The sequence below is a fragment of the Rhipicephalus microplus genome, chromosome X (genome assembly GCF_043290135.1).
Source record: "Rhipicephalus microplus isolate Deutch F79 chromosome X, USDA_Rmic, whole genome shotgun sequence".
Taxonomy (NCBI): domain Eukaryota; kingdom Metazoa; phylum Arthropoda; class Arachnida; order Ixodida; family Ixodidae; genus Rhipicephalus; species Rhipicephalus microplus.
In genome coordinates, this window is record NC_134710.1 from 469,214,226 (window position 1) to 469,233,122 (window position 18,897).

The window sequence follows — 18,897 nt, forward strand, 5'->3', positions numbered from 1 at the left end:
CTAACATAGCAGCTTTTTGCTCTTATCCTTGCGTTTTCTTTTTCGCAACTCTGTGAAAAAAAATGCTGAATAAAACTGAAACTGAAACTGAAGTAAGTACGTAGCTGCTGAAAAAATGTAGCGGCCATTCCACTGTAGTACTTTTAAATTCCCTATTTTGAAGAGATACCAGCAGCACTCACTGCTTTCTCTAAGACGCTATTTTTTCCTAAATCTTTTTGATAGATGTTCCTTGTGATATTTCTTATTTTTTAATTTAGGGCTAACTGAGGAGTGTGGTGCCTCAGGAGAAGCACGTCTTTTTATATTTCTTGAGTCAGAGTCAATTTGTTCTAGTTGTGAGACATGGTAATCAGAGTCCGAGCTCCAATCTAAGTCCTGCACAAGAGGCACAATTATTTTACGGCCAGAGCTCGGCATGTGTGGCTTTAACTTCGAAAGGCCTGGTTTCGACGGAATATCAGTAACGTTAACTGGTGAAGGTAGAGAAAGGGGCACGACAGGTTGGTTACCTCCCTGCAAGATTTGAGTCCACTGAGTGCTGACTATTTGTGCCAATGACTCCGTTAGGCTCATGAATACAGAATCTATATGCTTCGTCATGGATCTTCCCACCGTTGATGTAATTATATCAGGCAACGACGACTCAAGCATCTGGTGTGCTATGTTGGCAATGGGGGCATAGCGACGTGGGCGCTCAGAGAGAATAGATTGGGCCTCACGCCAGGAGCATCGTTGTTATTCGATGATCTCTAGAAGTTGCAACTCATATGCTCTGATGGGGCAACTTTCATCATCAGCTGTGTGATTTACTCTGCATAGACAGCATCTCACCTCTTGGGTTGAACATTTTATGGGTTTATGTTGGTCAGTACATGTGCGACGCCTCACATCCGATCTATATCCCAGCATTTTTTGCACTGCAGTGGGCGAGGGGATAGCGCATCTACACGATAAATTAGCGGCCATGCCTTAACTTCGGTTGGTCGAGCCGTGCCGGCAAAAGTCATGATCACTGATTCAGTGGGGACCTTTTTGTTCTCAACGTTTCGCGAGCATGGAAATACAGAGACTGCTCCTGCAGCCGCAAACATTTCAAGTATTTCAGGTAGTGTAAGGCTCAAGTCCACTGCTCGAACTAGTCCCTTCACAGAGGTCAAATAGACAGGCACAAAACAGCTCACCAAATTTGAGGTTGTGCATTTTTAGGAGATCTGTGATGCAGGCCTGGTACTGCGAGCAGCACGCGATGCCTCCATGTCCAAATTGACGCACATCGGTAATCATTTGGTAATAATCGGAAATCTTCCGGAGTTCTTCCTGAATTAGTTTCGGATTTTTCATGCGGATGCCGTCGCCGTTGGTTGGAACCAGGGCCACAGGAACGCTCTTCAGACTACTGCGCAAAAACACATCGATTGGCAAATCACTGTTATGAAGGGAAGAGGACCAGGCAGCTACACGTAGAAAAATAGCTCGCTTAAAATTTATTTATGACCTGTATCATAAGAACTACAAGCTGGATCCCAGTGTATACCTGCGCCCCCCAGGACGAGTGTCGGCTCGTACCAATCACTCATTTTCTGTCCAAGCTTATGTACCGCGGGTGAATGTATTTAAGTTTTCGTTTCTGGTGCGATCTATTGTTGACTGGAATGCGCTTCCTCCCGAGGTACTTACAGGATGTAGATCCTCACAGGATTTTCAACGACGGCTGGACTTGTTTTTTGCCTAACATTGTTTGTGTATTGTTCACCTGTTCACCTCCCACCCCTGCTACAGCCCGCATGGGCTAGCAGTATTGTAAATAAATAAATAAATAAAATAACTATGTCTGGCCGGGAGGAGAAAAACATCAGGTTGATAGGCTTTACAGCGCCGCCCGATCCGGCCGCACCCCCACAGAAGGAAGTATGAAGGTGCTCTTGATGTAGCAGCAGAGGTAGAGCCCGAATTGAAACCAGACGATCAGGCCTCAGGAAGCACCGAATAGTTCGCTCAGGCAGTAGTTGTTCGCTTAGGCAGCCATACACGTGTCATTCCTGCGCGGGCTGTGTTATTGTTTGTTTGTTTGTTTGTAGCCTAGAATGTATGGCTCATACCCACTCTGCGGGATTGGCAAAGTAAATATATATTCTCATATAGACGATAACTGCACTATTGCTTACAAGAAAAAAAGTGAAAAAAGTTGCTTGCTTGATTCTTTTTCTTCTTTTTCTTCTTCTTTTTCTTCTTCTTCTTTTCTCTTCACCACATAGCTGTTACCCAATGCAGGGGATTGGCCGAGTGTTAGGTGATTTTTTTTTTGTTTCTTCGCAATACTACTCATATATGCTGGAGATAGGTTTCATAACAAATAACTACTGAATAATAATGTTTAAATTTTTAAAAGAATCAAGAATTTTGCTCTATATTTTTTTAGTTTGACTGATAAGCTCCTCTATGGCGTAGTAAACACCTCTGTAATGGTAGGCCAGAGTAGAGGCGCCAAAAGATAAAACAACTGATTTGGATATTTCAAGACCCAAGTTTCAAAGAGGTGGTGTTATGAATCTTCTTCTCAATGACGTATACCAGCGACAGGATAGAAAGTAATGACTGATTGTTCCCTGCTCCTTACAGAAGATACACAGAGGGGACAACGCTTGACTTGTTATATGCTGGTAAAATGAGGGAGATAACCCGGAAGCGAAGTTTGGTTATGGCCACTTCCATTATTCTCGGCCGCGATGACTTACTGTTCTAGGGAAATAATAGGTGCTTTTATTCTGGAGAAGCTCTAAAGACGGGGTCTGATAAACATTTTTTGAAAGTTAGGGTGCGGAATCGTGCAATTGTAATGTACGTTGTCAGTGGAAAAACCGGAATATTTGGCATTAAAGCGCTGCCTTTGCTAAAGAATCAGCGCTTTCGTTTAAAAAGAAACCCTTGCGTCCTGGTACCAAAATTTAGTGGAGACAATGTAGGTGCGCGGGAACTAGTATTCTGAAAAGCTTTAGAAGAGGCTTGCCTGTTCAATCCTTTTTTCGTGGCTCTCGCCCACTAAAGGTCATTGGCCAAGAAGCCGGCGGTTAATATACGTCAATACAATAAGATTATCCAGGCTAGAGAAATAGAATTACTTTATTTTCACTTGGCAGGATTATTTTGGCACAATGTGAAAAAAAAGTGAAAGAAAATAAATAATAGATGCATGTGGCTACTGAAGAAGTAACTGAGAAAAAAGTCAAATAAAAAGCACATTTCCTTCATTTTGATTGATTTAGGACTATTTATGGAAACAACCAGATAAGCGTTATGGCTTTCGCACAGAAAATTTAATTTTAGTGAACTAGACCGTAAACACGGACCGTGTACCAGGGGCTTGTCCGGTGATGTGTGTTAATTCACTATTTGGATGCGGGAAAACTGGTTTATAGAAATGAAAAAAAAAAAAACGCTTTAACGAATTATAAATGTGAAACATATGCACAAAAGAATACACTTCCGAAGTTGCAAAAAAATTGATTTTCAATTCTGCCTGCCACCATGTGCGCTTAGCTGAAATCCCATAATGATGGTAAAATAACATACGAGGTTCCCTACATCAAGCTTTTTTCATTAGGGAGTCGCAGTAAACCTTATTTCTACTCACTATTTCAATATGATTGAAGATTACAGCGTGTAACTGTTCCTGGCAGAACTATTCTTGTAAGTATTGTGCTGCACACCTCCAATGAAAGCGATGGCAACAAATCGTAATGTCGCACGAACAATTGCAAATAGATCGAAACATGCCCCATGTAGCCCACGCACAAACTACACCCGAAACGTACTCACAGGTACAGATGAACGTAATTAAGTGTCTCAATTGTTACTTAGCTGTGCGAAAAGAGCAGCATTTTCGCAAACGAATACTGTGCATCGAGCGGAGTGACCTATGTGCGCCCGGTAACTACAAAAAAATCGTTATGGTGAAAGGAATACAATTCTCCCCACCGTGAGATAAGCGCACGCTTGCGTGGTCGTCCACCCCCTCTCCCTTCGAGGGGCAAAGTACACGTCGGAGATGAACGCAGCAGTGCGCGTGGCCGCGTCGTGACGATTTGGCGACGTTGGCTTTAGGCGACACTAAGGACCCTAGATGAAACAAGTTTCCAAGGGGGTGACACTCATTGTTCTCGAGCCATCCTCCTCACTCTCTCGCTTACCCCTCCTTTTGTCTGTCATCCGCGTCTGTAATTGGTGCATTCCCTGCATTTGATTTTGCAATTGGCTGGTGGTGTTTTTTACTATTGTGCAAACGGTTCGAAACGAGTACGCATGTGCGTATGGCTACAGTCAGATTCTCACCGTTACCAAAGACGTAATCGTTGCCAGGACATCAACTGAAGAGGAGGAGTGTTTCAGTTGGCGAAAGTCGGCCAAGATTGTTTCGCGGGGCTCGTTCAATGCAATATCCGAGATTTTCAACAATGCTGGTTTGCCGTAAAACAACAGAAAATAGTTTCATTCTCTTCAACTTACCTTGTGCTATCCGAAAGGAAACGCCGTGAAGCGTAGCTATGAAACATTTCCCTCGAATGCTTTCGTGTAACTCCGTCGACGTACGTCGACGTAGATCTGCCAAGTGAGTTTACTTGTCGGTTATAGAAACATCAGGAGCGCGTGTAATGCGCGTCCCGTCCATGCCAGTTGTTACAAATGCTTGTGCGTATGCACGTATATACAGACCAGCTTGACCATTTCACGCTTGACCAGTTCAAGCCACTTTTTTCTAAAACGCGGTATAAAGGAGCAGGAACGCGCTGTTTCGGAACACCTCACCAGTAGAACTCGCAAGCTTCAGGAAGATCCGCGCACCGCGCCTGAATCACCTGGCATCAAGATTGTCAATATGGGCACATTAAAAAATGCCGCCATTGCAGAGCTGCTAGTAAAGCGTTTGTACCAGTGTGGCCGTGGTTTTTCTTTGCGTGTACACAAAACAGCTGTAATCACTTGTCACAACGTCCCGCCCTGAGGTCACTGACAGTATCAAGCAAGAAGCACATTTATTGTGTCACAGTAGAACAAAACACATTTCGAGAACGGGGCGCAAGACGCCATGGCTTGTGGTGTAAAATTTAGAACTGACAACTTTGCCAGTTGAGTAACGCACATCCCGCTTGCTCTTGTGTGGTACCGTTTATGTTCATAATGGTAATCCTTTATTCTACGACTCATCGTTACATTTTGTTTTATTTGCATCTATTCACGGTAGCAACTGAACCCAAACATTCGCTTTTTGATGAAACTTTTGAACCTTCTAGAGGGTGCTCCAGGAACATAGGCGAGGAGGAAAGAGAAAGATGTCGCTACCTTGGAAACTTGTTTTATCAAGGGTCCTTAGGCGACACGCGCCCATTGCGCCATCTCGCTCGTAATGCTGAAAACATGACAGCGGTAAAGGATAGATATAAATAGCTTGCCGTTTCAACGTTAAAGGAGGTGCACCTTCGTGGCTTAGTGGCTAACGCCATGCCCTCACAAGCAATAGGTCGGACGTTCCATTCCACGCGCCGGAGTCAATTTCTTGATTATTCTCTTTCTTGTGTATATAGACGGGTTCACCAGCGCCTGCCGGTCTCTGGCAACGTTGGGCACTCGACCGGAAAACACCCCTGGAAACTTCCTGTTCACCTTGTTTGCCGTGGTTTTAAGCTGTGTCGGATGTCACGGCTGCTTGTTACCCAATGTTTTCTGCGGATGAAATTGTTCCGACGACGCGCCCGCGACGCGGGCATTTCTGAGCGGTGCCAAGATGCAGTCTGCGATCTGGGACATATTTGCTATTGAAAGTCAAGACATTCTGTTTCCCGAAAGATGAAGGGAGCAGGAGCGCCTGGACAGCAGTCATCAGGAGAGAAAGCTGGATTCCGACGGAGGGCGCGCAGATTTGTTCTGCGCACTTCATCGAAGGTTAGTAAAGCTAAACCGATACATAGGCGATGCTCTGACGTTATGTTGAAGGCCCCAGTCGCAGAAAAAAAACACGCCAGACGGCATCGTTTATCACCGATGACAATTGCGCTGACGTCTAAAGTGAATGGCAGGACATAAAAGCTGGCTAACGCCGAAAATTTGTTTCACATATGTTTTGTGTCGGTAAGGCCTTATCAGTAACTTCTACGTTAGATGCAATACCCGAGGCACAGAAGCAGCCGCACTCAATGTGAATCGCCGCCACACAGCGTACGTAACGGCCAATGCTGATGATTTGTTGCTCGTTACATTCAGTGACTCCTGCGAGCAGGCTGCATCGGTTCAAGCAACTGACTCATCGCCTATCGTGTGGCACGCAAATGAACAGCGTCGCACTCTAGTTAATTTATCTTCTGATGTGAGCGTGGACTGTAGATGTAAGAATGTTAACTTGAAAGTTTATTACATACATAGTGTACTGGCGCCCAAATGTTATTTCGCGTAACTCAGCCGCTGGTGACGTCGTATGAGTACGTTTTATATCATTTCAGTCACGCCGAATGCTCATCATCGCGATCGGCGCAGATCGCTATCACAAGTGCCCGTTGTAACACGTGCGCAGTAATAAGCGTTTTATCATGATGTTTGTGCCTAAACAAAACTTTTGAGTACATCAAATAGCCTATTTTAAGCAGCTTAGACTACGATTGATAAATCGTACGTTCTCTCTATGCTATGTGGCATTCCGTGCATAAGTTTACGCCTTCATGTGTGAAAAACTGGTCTTCGTTAATACTGTTTTTAATGATGTTGCTACAGTAAAACTAAGTATCGGTTTAACTTGTGACTCTAAATGATTTTAACTCCACTAGGCATGCTTGGTGAGACTCAACTAGCTCTCTTTTTGTCGTTTATCCTCTGTTGCTGTTTATGTAGAAGCTGAGCAATCTTGTTTACTTTTCGTTAGAACTCTGCAATTACCATTACTTTGCACATCAGCTGACATGCTGTCATGCAGAGTGTTGCTTAATTTTTCGGGAGCTGCCTTTCAGGCTCTCTTTATTTGCCATTGATCGAACAAGCCGACAGTAATACTCGCACTACAATTTCTACAATTTCTGTTGTACAATTATTACCACAGAGATTGTAACTTAACTCGAGTCTTACTACCAAGGACGTAGCCAGGGGGGTAGGGGGGTTGGGGGTGCAATCGTCTTGAATTTTTTTTATTTACATGTGTATTACAAGCACATATAAATACATGCACGAAAATACATAAAGGAACCCCACTTCACCCACCATTCTCTCTGGAAAAAAATTCTCGCCATGCTTCTGGTTTATACCCTAGCACATGTGTAGCTTGACAATTGTGAAGCTTGAAAACCAGACCTTTTGTCATTGTTGCAGTGTATTATGATCTTACACTTTGTTGACGTTATACTTTATGTACACTCTATTGTTTTTATGATAGATAAATCAATAAAAGAATAAAACATCCTGGGTCATAAACAGCTGTGCAAAAGCAGAGTTTTCATAAAGCCATTTTGAGAATGTCTGCTGTGCACTCATCAATGTCTTTTTGTCTTCTTCAGGCAAGCCGTCACTTGACTCTGCTCATCCCGACTATGTTTCCATTGTATTTCTGTACGGAGCACAACGGAATGTAGAACAAAAGATTTTCAAGTACCAGCGTGCTAAGAAACGTACATCAGAGTAAATGACTGGATCCGTTAAAGATGGCGCCGAGAATTTCTCAATTGCCTGCGAATATCTTGACAGCAATACAGCACAGATATTTGTAGTTTGGAAACTCAAACAGAGCTGACTAGGAAAAAAGTTTCCAGTTGCATGTCAGAAAATGCAGCTTTGAGAGAGTAGCTTGTTTATTTGGAGCAACAGTTGGGTGCTGCAAAGGAAAAATTTTGGAGATAGAAAAAAAAGCTGAAAGCAATGACAATTTCCAAATTGACTAGAGGTAAGGTCATGGAATCATACAAGACTGTTAAGGTTTTTTAGGCCTTGTGTCTGTACACAAGTTCAAATATCTTCTGGGGATGGTACTGTCAATCTGGCAACCAGCCACAAAAACATTCTTTGATGCAGAGCGGCAGCTTATCCTGGTACGGATGCGGCTTAGTATAGGGCTCCTTGCTCAAGATCTTGCATGCCATTTTGGCATCTCACCGTGCACAGTAAGTGTGATATTCCACTCTTGGTGGGATGTTTTGGCAGCGAATCTCAAAAGGTTCATCGTTTGGCCATGTCGAAAAACAGTGCAAGCACATGAACCAGCATCATTCAAGGACATTCTGTTTGATTGTGTAAGAGGTGTTATTGACTGCACCGAAATATTCATACAGAGGCCAACAGCCATGACTGCCCAAAGCTACACCTATTCGAGCTAAAAGCATCATAATACAATTAAGCTACTAGTATTGCTCTCTCCCTTAGGTGCTATCACATATATTTCCAAGGCCTGGGGTAGACGCACATCTGACAAGGAGCTGACTCTGAATAGTGGATTTATAGAAAAAGAAGATCTAAGCAGACATTTTTCTCTTCGACCGAGGCTTTCACTGTAAAGATATGTTCAGGGCACGAGGGGCAACATTGATGATGCCTTCACTGAAAAAGAAACACGCCCAGCTCCCTGTAAGCGAGGTCACACTTTCAAGAAAACTATCAAGTGTGCGAATTCATGTTGAGAGGGCGATACGCAGGCTGAAAGTCTTTAAAGTATTTCAAACTGTGCTGCTAATAGTTTCATTAAGCGACCTGAAGATAAAAATTTTGCAACTGACAAGATTATCACCGTATCGCATTGCTCTCGTCAACCTCTAGCCTCCTATTATATGCAGTGATCCTAAAGACACTGATGTGCCCTATTAATTGGTGTATGGCGCTCATGAATTGGAAAAGCCCAATTTAGGGATAAATCATGCACGTATTTTCATTTGAAGAATGCTCAATTCATGTAATTCTTACCTAATTTTCCCTTGCACAGTCACATGAGAGCCATTACCTTTAGTGGTCACACTCATAGCAACATGATGCCGCTTTCTCAAGAACTGCTCATAGCAAACATACTACTAAATATAATGTAACATTTCATTCCGAATAACTTTGCATTGCTTCTGGTGATCTTGCTGCTATAGATAGTGTGAGCCTGGCGAACCTGGCGAGAAATCACCCTCCCCCCATGATCAGTGTGTGTGAAAAAGATTGTCTTTTTCTAGTTTCGTTTGTTTCATTTCACTGCTCTACTATTGTGTATTACTACTGTAATGAAAAAGAGATGCACCCTGCAGAGCTCCGCAGCCGAATCTGTGCTATGCAGGAGAGGCTTTTGCTGAACGTTCTTGCTGTTTGGACTAGCTAGGCACATGCTTTTATATGGTCGTGTTTTCCAGTTCATCATGTCGGTGCCATATTTCAATTCTTTGTTTTACACGTATTAGCACTTACACCACCGAAAGTTTGCACGATACGTTTTTGTCATTGCAGCAATTTATGCAGCCTGTTGAAAATTATGTTCAAGACGAGCAGTGGCGATATCATAATTAGCAGCAGAGTTTTCAAATGAAGGTCGACGGTAAGCTCCGCGATGGGGACGGCGGCTCGTCCTTTGCTCAACACAACCCTTTGGGTTTGCTGCCTCAAGGGGCATGGGTCGAGTGACTTCTCAGTGTCCAGCCAAATCTTCCCATATAAACCGGCCAGTGCTTCTGACTACACTGTACATTTGTTTCCAGTGGCGTATGTAAACAATGAAATTTTTTATATAAAATTGATTATGCTGCTTTATGTGTAAGAAGTATTTCACCTTCTAGTTGGATAATTCAATCATAATTTTATTTGTCAGTGTTAGGAAAACCTTCTGTACTGAGCAAATAAACTGTCGTATGAAGCAGTTACTTATTCGTCATGTGAATTTAGCAAACTAAGCACGCACACAAAACACCTTTTTAAATATCAGCATTTATAATTGCACAACTCATCAACTGAATACGCTAATTGCACAATGAACACATTTGATGAAGATTCATAACATTAAAAAGTAAGGTTTGCACGAGTTAACTTGCGTATAACAAAATATCAACGTAAAATATAGCATGAGCTCATAAAATGATATAAACAACTGTAACAAACAAGTTTATTAGTATTGCAAGTGAAATGTACACAGAGTATTAGTAAAACTAGTATTTAGGTGAAATGAACCTTGCATGGTCATGTTGAAAAGTTGATGCTAAAACTGTAGAACTTGTGAAGACTCTTTCGAGAATCCAATAATAGCTTCCACTCACTTGCAGTCACCGCATCCGGCTCTTAACTATACAGGGAAAACTTTTGTGTACATTCTGTCAGAGTAAAGAAAGTCAACAACCATAGTGGCCTAGTCATTAAAGTGCTTGACTGTGGACCCGTAGGTCTGACTACATTTAAAATATCGGCATTTATTATTGCACAAGACATCAACGGAATATGCTAATTGCAAAATGAACACATTTGATAAGATTAATAACGTTCAGGAAGTAAGTTTTTCACGAGTTATCATGAGTACAACAAAATATCACATTAAAATATAGCATGAGCTCATAAAATGAAATAAACTACTGTAACAAACAAGTTTATAAGTATTGCAAGTGAAATGTACACAGAGTATTAGTAAAACTAGCATTTAGGTGTAATGAATCTTGCGAGATAATAATGAAAATTTAATACTAAAAATGTAGAACTTGTGAAGACTCTTTCGAGAATCCAATAATAGCTTCCCGTCACTTCCAGTCACCGCATCAGGCTCTTAACTCTAAAGGGAAAACTTGTGTGTACATTCTGTCAGAGTGAATAAAGCAAAAAAGACCACAGTGGTATAGTGATTAAAGTGCTTGACTGTGGACTCGTACGTCTGACTACATTTAAAATATCAGCATTTATTATTGCACAATACATTGACTGAATATGCTAATTGAAAAATGAACACATTTGATTAAGATTCATAACGTTCAGGAAGTCATTCTCTCGACCTAACATGGGGACAACCAAATATCACAGTGAAATTTAATGAATCTCACATGGTCGTGTTGAAAAATTGATACTAAAACTGCAGAACTTGTAAAGACTGTTTTGAGAATGCAATAATAGTTACAGGCGTTGTACCCCCGAGAAACTTCCAGTCACTTCGTTTATCAGACTCTTTACAACAAAAGAGAAAACGATTGGCTATGGTGCTAGAGTGCTAACCCTTGGGTCGCAGAATAAAATCCTGGCTTGAAGCACATGTGATTCAGTTTTGGGTACTCATTTAGGAACTTTAGGTGGACGAAATTTAAGGAACCTTCAGCTAGGGCATCTTACAATCATAATGGAATTTTAAGACGCTATATTCTAACAAATGCCATTACAATAAACAAAGTCCCTTTTTACGTTTTTCAGAAAAAAGGAAGCCACATAAAATTAAAAATGCCACTCACCAGGTCACATAACAAATTTTAGTTATACCGTGGTAGTTGTGTGTCGGATGAGGAGCATTTTGCCAGAAATATTTTTCAATTGCTTTATTACGAGCTGAAAAACTGTTTTGTGAAGCGTCGTAAAACGAGAATGAGAGAAGGCAAGATTAAAACCCTTGCCGCTCCTCTTCGTAGCTTTCGCAAGCCAAATTTCTTCTCTACCATCTCCAGCATGTGACCAAGTGGTCACGTGCGCATGATGTGCCCGAACAAGCACAACCGCCCAGCACGCAAGCGGTGGTTCTTTTCTTACCAGTGTTATTTTGTGGTCTGCTGCCTGTTTTAGCGGGATGGTTTGAAAACACTGGCTAGAACGTGGTAGAATAAATGAGCACAATGAGTGCATGAATCCATAGGAGTGCTAGTTTCACTTCCACGGCTGTGAAATGCTCGATGCGCTGATCGTGGGGACAAGAACACATGCGAATGCCCGCACATTAGCCCCGCATCTCGTTGCCATTCACGGGAAAAAATGGAAAAAAGACGTGCACATTCCCTTCTTGCATCTCATTCTTTGTCTAGAGTTTCATTAATCTCTTCAAGCAACAAATTAAAATAACTAGGCATGACGTGCTAAATAACTTTCGCCATGTCACGCGCCACTGTTGGCAACGTCAGAGCACAGTCGTCTACGTAGAGGTCCAACGTCACTTCATTGCTGTGTAGATAGGGCCACGTCATGCCCTAATTCTAAGCGCGCGCCTATGAAAAGAAGGGGCAGAAGAGTTCATCTTAATACTTGACCCATTTACACAGACAATTTGACCCATTTCCGCAGAATTTTGGCAGACATGATCATGAACGCCCCATCAACGCATTGCGCTTGTCAGCTCAAAATTTGCAAACTTAGTGAGTGGCCCTTTAAGGATGCATATAATATTGTTGAGTAGAGCTTAGGAGAATACTTATTCGAAATATGTGGCAAAATACAGGGAGAAAGAAGTTGAAAAGTACTGCGGGCTACTCACTAAAAACAGTTCTATACAAATGCTAGTGGGCTACGTCGGTGAACAAAACTGGAAACCATCCAGTGCGTGTGTTTGGAAAGAATGAAACCATCTGTAAAACAGTGAAAAAAAAACTAATCGAGTAAAAGTGGGCAAACAAGAAAACGGTTGCATGGTAAGGGACACAGACATAAGTAAAAGCTAAACATTTGCACATTTCATACGCATGCACGATTTTGGTGTGCGTTTGAGTTTTATGCACTTCAGGTGAAAAACTGTACTACAAACAGCACATTCAATGACTCGACCAGACTTCCCACCATGGCACTCGCACGTCCTTTTAGCGCTTTCTATTTGATTGCAGATTCTATGTGTCTGCAGCTAAGGAAATACCTGGTCGAAAAAGAAAGTGGTTGCTTTGCGTAGCATGGCGGTCCAGAAGGTTTCATCAAAACAAATAACCTCAACGGTCAAAAATTCTCCTGTGTATACAAAAAATAGGCCTTGTGCAGCTCTGAAACAGCCATTTGTGTCTGAACCAGGGCATAATAGGAATGGTTCTTCTTAAGCTTCAGGTTCTCATCTAAATAGACCAGCCTGCTGAAGTTGTTTAGAGATGGGTTGGCTTTAAGTGATGCAGGGCACTTAACTTCCAGCACAGCTTTTTCACTGCATGTGCAGGACACAAGACCATCAGGTGAAGCTGCAATATATGGCGCTTCAGCCATCACATTGAAACCGCACTCAATAAGCATAAGATCACTGTGCTCCTGGTATTCATTGTTTACGAAGGCAATTCCTGCCTCGATTTCCATCTGTAGTTCCCAAACAAAGTTAGCAACACGTGGGGCTTTTACATAGCCCATTATTTCGGCAACAAGTCCATCAGTCCCACTTTTGCATGTAGTCACCCTATGCAAGATAGACGCTGTTATCCTACCTTTCCTCTCGTCAAACCAGGCTGGTGACTGCGATTGTTCATGTGTGTTTTCTTCTATACTGACACATTGGGCAGCACTAACCCTGATGCCTTTAACAGTCACTAGGTTGACGCCTTTGTAGATGTCACCAAGTGGAAATGTGGTGGACACCTTCCGCTGCTTAGTCGGTGGTTCAGGACAGTGTTCAGTTGGCTCAGGAGCCGAGTGAGTAGCTTCACTGTCACTCACTGACGTCAGCAGAAGCGTTGTGGGTGCATTTGACTGCAAAGTTAAATGAGTAATAACTGGTGCCAAAGAAAATTTCATTCAAGTGTGAAGACGCCTGTCATATTCATGACGAAGTGGAATATTGCACACTGTTAAAGGAAGGATTGTAATGAACACCGCTTGACAGACTGAACGGCACACTTTTTGTGAGCTACATGAGGTTCAAAAAACACCTGTAGTAACCTAAGTGAAAAGCAATCAAATCTGTTCTTGTAATGTTCAATGCAGTAAAGCAGATGCATTATGTACATGCATTGGGTAATGCTGTCCGCAGTGCTCACCCTGAGCTGAGAGAAAAAACTGTGAACTTGCTCGTCTGTCCACCATGGCATATCCTGCGGGGTCCTGGGGGTTAGCTGGGGTACTGGTGCCCAAACTTTGGCTTGAAGAAATGGATTTTGTTGACTGGTGCAGCCTGCAAAAGCTTCTTGTTAGCCTTAGTGCTTTTTATGAATAAGAATAATCAGACAAAACCAGAAACCGAAGAGAAGCACAGCAGTTTTTAGCGACACTTCAATCAACTTGCATGGAACATGAGTTGGCGATGTCATGTTCATTCCCAAGTTCACATAGGGCCTCAGTGTAAAAGAGCAGCGCAGCAACATGTGTGCAGCACTCTCCAAGCCTGTAAGTGTAGGATACAGTATGAAAATCTAGACAATGATGCTAAAAGGGAATGTTTGACATCTGCACATCTACATCCAAAAGTAGAACAAAAAAGAAACTTTGGTGCAATGTGCTGTAAGGCGTGCTGTTTACCATAACACATTAAACCGCAATGCAGATACAGCAGCTCTTGTCAGCTGCTGCGGAAATTCATATGTTGTAATTTAGTAGAAATGTAGCTATGAAAAAACTATAAATAAAGTTAATCTAGACACGTCGCTAACGAAGTGGGATAAGCTCCCTATATAAATATTTACGCTCACAGCGAAAGAACATGATCAAACCTTACCTTTTAGTAACCTGTTTTAGAATGTCTCAAATACAAAGCTGTATGTTAGCCCTTGCCGCAAAGCTTAAGCAACATGCTCGCAATCAAGCATTAAACGACCTTGCAGTAAACCCAAGTTCACATGATGGTGTACAAAGTCAATACTCACCCTGCCAAACAGGTGCAGTGGGCAGTAACAACACTGCCATTGTCTTTCACAATGCACCAAGGCTCGTGCTGCTTTGTCAAGGCCTGGCTTGCCTCGACTTTAGCACCAGAGAATGATGACGCCGTCCCTGCGTTCGCCCGCTTTGAAGGACACAAGCTGGCTCACTTTGCCACTCACAAACACGTTGTACGCGTCAGTGAGTTTGTAGCACTTGAACTGCTTCTTCGTATAGAAGCACACTTCTAATAAATATATAAATATGTCAGCGGCTGACAGGAGGCACGTTTCTTGCTCCAGTCACAAAACTGAACCATGCGACTTCCCTTTCCAGAGGATCTGGCTACTCCTCTCCTCGCCACTGCAGTTTCTGCACGTATCTCTCCCGTGCGACGTCATCGAGCCCTTTCGCATAGTCGCTAGACATTGCGCTACACACTTTACACACGTCCGACGGAATGAGTGGCAAATAACATGGCAATCGTAATGGAGGAATGGCAAGAGACTGAACCAGACACGGAAAACATCGCTGGCTCCATTGAAAACGCATTACCGGAAGCGCCGCACCAGAAGTCTGCTAGGGTAGGCTGTTCGACGCGAGCCAGTTTGTTTACAAACACCAACCCATATATATATATATATTGTAGTGACAAAAATACTTGCTAGAGACGACCGAAGAAGACGTTTGTTGTGGCAGAGGCTCATGCTGCTGCAGCTGCTGCTAAAACCGCTGGCTGCTGTCTCGCTGCTGTTCGGCCCATTAAACGGCTGCATCACCCCGGCGTGGCGTCTAACAGTATTCTTACATTTGGTGGAGAGTGCTGGTTCTCTCAAACTGGAACTCCGTTCCCGGACTCTACCTCAACCCCCCGCTTCGCCAACGCCTGACGACATGACCCAGCCACCTGCTGTCATAATACCATCCGTCACCTGTTCCGGAATGCCACGACGACGAGATCCAGTAATTTTCAACGCGACCGACGACCAAGACACCGAAAACTGGCTGTCCCAGTATGAAGCGGTAAGCGCCCAAAATAAGTGGGATGACACCGACAAGCTCGCTTACCTTCATTTCTATCTGGCGGGTGTGGCAGAACTTTGGTTCAACAACCATAAAGCGGAAATGCCCTCTTGGTAAACCTTCAAGACGCGCTTTGCAGAAGTCTTTGGCCAACCCGCTGTTCACAAGCTCCGCGCCGAACAGCGCTTGCGCGGCCACGCACAGCGCTCTGGCGAGACCTTTAATTACCTCGTATATTGAGGATATTCTGGACCTCTGTCGTCGTAATGATTCCCACATGTCTGACACTGACAAAATACGGCACATCATGAAAGGTATCGAGGACGACGCCTTCCACATGCTCGTTGCGAAAAACCCGCAAACCGTCGCCAAGCTCATTCAACACTGTCAGGGTTTCGACAAGCTACGGAGAGAGCGCATTTATACTCGACGTCCAAACCTCGACACGAGCTCTACATCTGCGTTAACCATTGGCGCTGTTTCATCCGAACAAAGCACCTTAATGCAGCAAATTCAGCAGTTCGTCCAAGAAGAAGTGGCGCGCCAATTGTCTCTTGTGCCGCACGTTCCGACCAGTGCGCACACGCTGACCCCAACACTCCGCAAGACAATCGAAAAGCAAGTTTCTGACGGTCTAACTTCCACATACCATCCTTCGCCTATCTCCGCCCCTCTCACTTACGCTGAGGCCACCAGACGATCGCCACCGTCGCAACCAAACGTCACGGATCTTCCTAGACAGCCCCGTTCCATCTACGCAGCAAGTCCCCCTGTCCGTCCCCACCCACCCCCTGTTCGCCACCCCGCGCTACCATCAACTAACCCTTGGTGCACTCCGGACAACAGGCCGATTTGCTACTTCTGCCATCTTCCCGGTCATGTAGCACGCTACTGCCGCCGTCGGTATTATCACCCAACTGCTGGTGAGGCGACTTACGGCTATCGTCCAAAGCCACCACAGTCGTCTTCGTTCCCCCCCACGTCGGAATAGTCGCCGCCACGTCGCCGCGGCTTCGACAGGGATCGGTCGCCCTCACCACGGCGCCGTTCGATTTCTCCTATGCTTCCTCGATCAGCACCCACCAAAACGAAAAACTGACCATCGCCGTTCCCGAGGCAAGAGCTGCGCATATATTGAAACTTTCAAGGCCTCCATTTCTACCTGCTAATGAAATAACTGTGCATATTGATGGTGTACCGGTGCAAGCGCTCTTTGATACTGGTGCTGCCGTGTCTGTGCTAAGTGGTGAACTGTGCCGCAAGTTTAAGAAGCTTACACTGCCACTTTCCGATGTCTCTCTCCGCACGGCCACTGCGCATCACATCCAACCTTCTGCGGCGTGCACAGCTCGACCAGTCATCCAAAATATTTTGTATGTAGTCGAATTCCCAGATGTGTTTTCCCCATGTTCACATGATATCATCTTAGGCTGGGACTTCCTCTGCGCTCATTATGCCGTTGTTCACTGTGCGCGTGCCGAACTAGAGTTATAGACGATGTCTGAACTGCCCCTGTGTGAAGCGCCGACGTCTGAAAGACATTTCAAGCCGCTATATTCCCGAGTCACTGTGGCCGCGGACACTCACATCCCTCCTCTATCCTGTGTTTTTGTGCCACTCTTTTGCGACGACGCGCCCTCTTTCACCACCGTCTTTTACCCCTCCGACGCCTTTGGCTCTCGCAAAAGCTTCCTTCACCCGTTCGCAGTTGTCACCGTAGAAAACTCCCGTGGCTCTATTTATATAACGAACTCGCTTCCTTCCCCAGCCTTATTATTCCGTGGCGAAGTCCTCGGTCATCTTCAGGAAATTGATTCTGTTTCGTCCAGTCACCTACCTGACGACCTGCCCTTATCTCACTTAAACACCATTACCTCTAATACCACTCGCACTTCATCTCCGGAGGCCTTTTCCCCATCAATTGACCCTAAACTTCCCGCTGCTCAGCGCACCCAACTCCTGGCTCTGCTAGATCGCTTCAAGATGTCATTTGACCACAGCCAACCTTCTTTGGGTCACACATCTGCAATCGTTCACCAAATCGACACCGGTAGCCATGCACCTTTGCACCAGCGCCCATATCGAGTTTCTCACGCTGAACGCCGTGCCATTGATGATCAGGTGAACGAAATGCTTCGACGTGGCGTCATAAAACCTTCAAACAGCCCTTTGGCCTCTCTGGTTGTACTGGTAAAAAAGAAGGATGGTAGCATCAGATTTCGCGTTGAATGCAGGCGTCTTGATAAGATCACGAGAAAACATGTTTATCCGCTGCCAAGAATCGATGACGCCTTCGATTGCCTACAAGGAGCAGAGTTCTTTTCTTCTTTAGACCTTCGATCGGGCTACTGGCAGGATTCTGTGAATGAAGCCTACCACCCCAAGACTGCGTTTGTAACGCCTGACCAATTGTATGAATTTAACGTGATGCCAATCGGCCTCTGTAATGCGCCTGCCACGTTCGAGCGTCTCATCGACAACATCCTTAGAGGCTTTAAATGGAACACACGCCTGTGCTATTTGAATAACGTCGTCGTTTTCTCGAAGGACTTCGACTCCATCTCAGCCGCCTCGCAAGCGTCCTGACTTGTCTTTGGGACGCTGGACTGCAGCTGAATTTGAAGAAATGCCACTTCGCTCGCGCCAGCTTACCATATTAGGGCATGTTGTTAGCAAGCATGGTGTTCCTCCTGATCCAGCCAAGCTTAGCGCTGTCGCCGACTTTCTCAGGCCCGCTACACTAAAAGAACTCCGCAACTTCATCGGCCTCTGCTCATACTTTCGCCGTTTCGTGTGCAATTTCGCCACCATAATCGCACCCCTGACGCAGCTACTTGCCGACAACCAAGACATCTCGGCGTGTTCCCCAGCATGCGATGAAGCATTCGCCTCGTTACGGCATCTTCTGACATCACCACCTATCTTACGCCACTTTGATCCAGACGCTCCAACTGAAATCCATACGGACGCTAGGGGAGTAGGCCTCGGCGCTATTCTTGCTCAGCGTAAATCTGGCTTCGACGAGTATGTTGTATCTTACTCTAGTCTCACCCTTACTAAAGCTGAAAAGAACTATTCAGTCACCGAGAAAGAATGTCTTGCCATTGTTTGGGCAATCATGAAATTCCGACCTTATGTATATGGTCACCCATTTGACGTCGTGACTGA

General features: G+C 44.4%; 1 pseudogene; it reads left to right on the forward strand.

Moving 5' to 3' along the window:
• The first annotated feature begins 1,830 nt into the window (after positions 1-1,830).
• Positions 1,831-8,804, forward strand: LOC142775535 (uncharacterized; annotated as a pseudogene).
• The last annotated feature ends 10,093 nt before the right edge of the window (positions 8,805-18,897 follow it).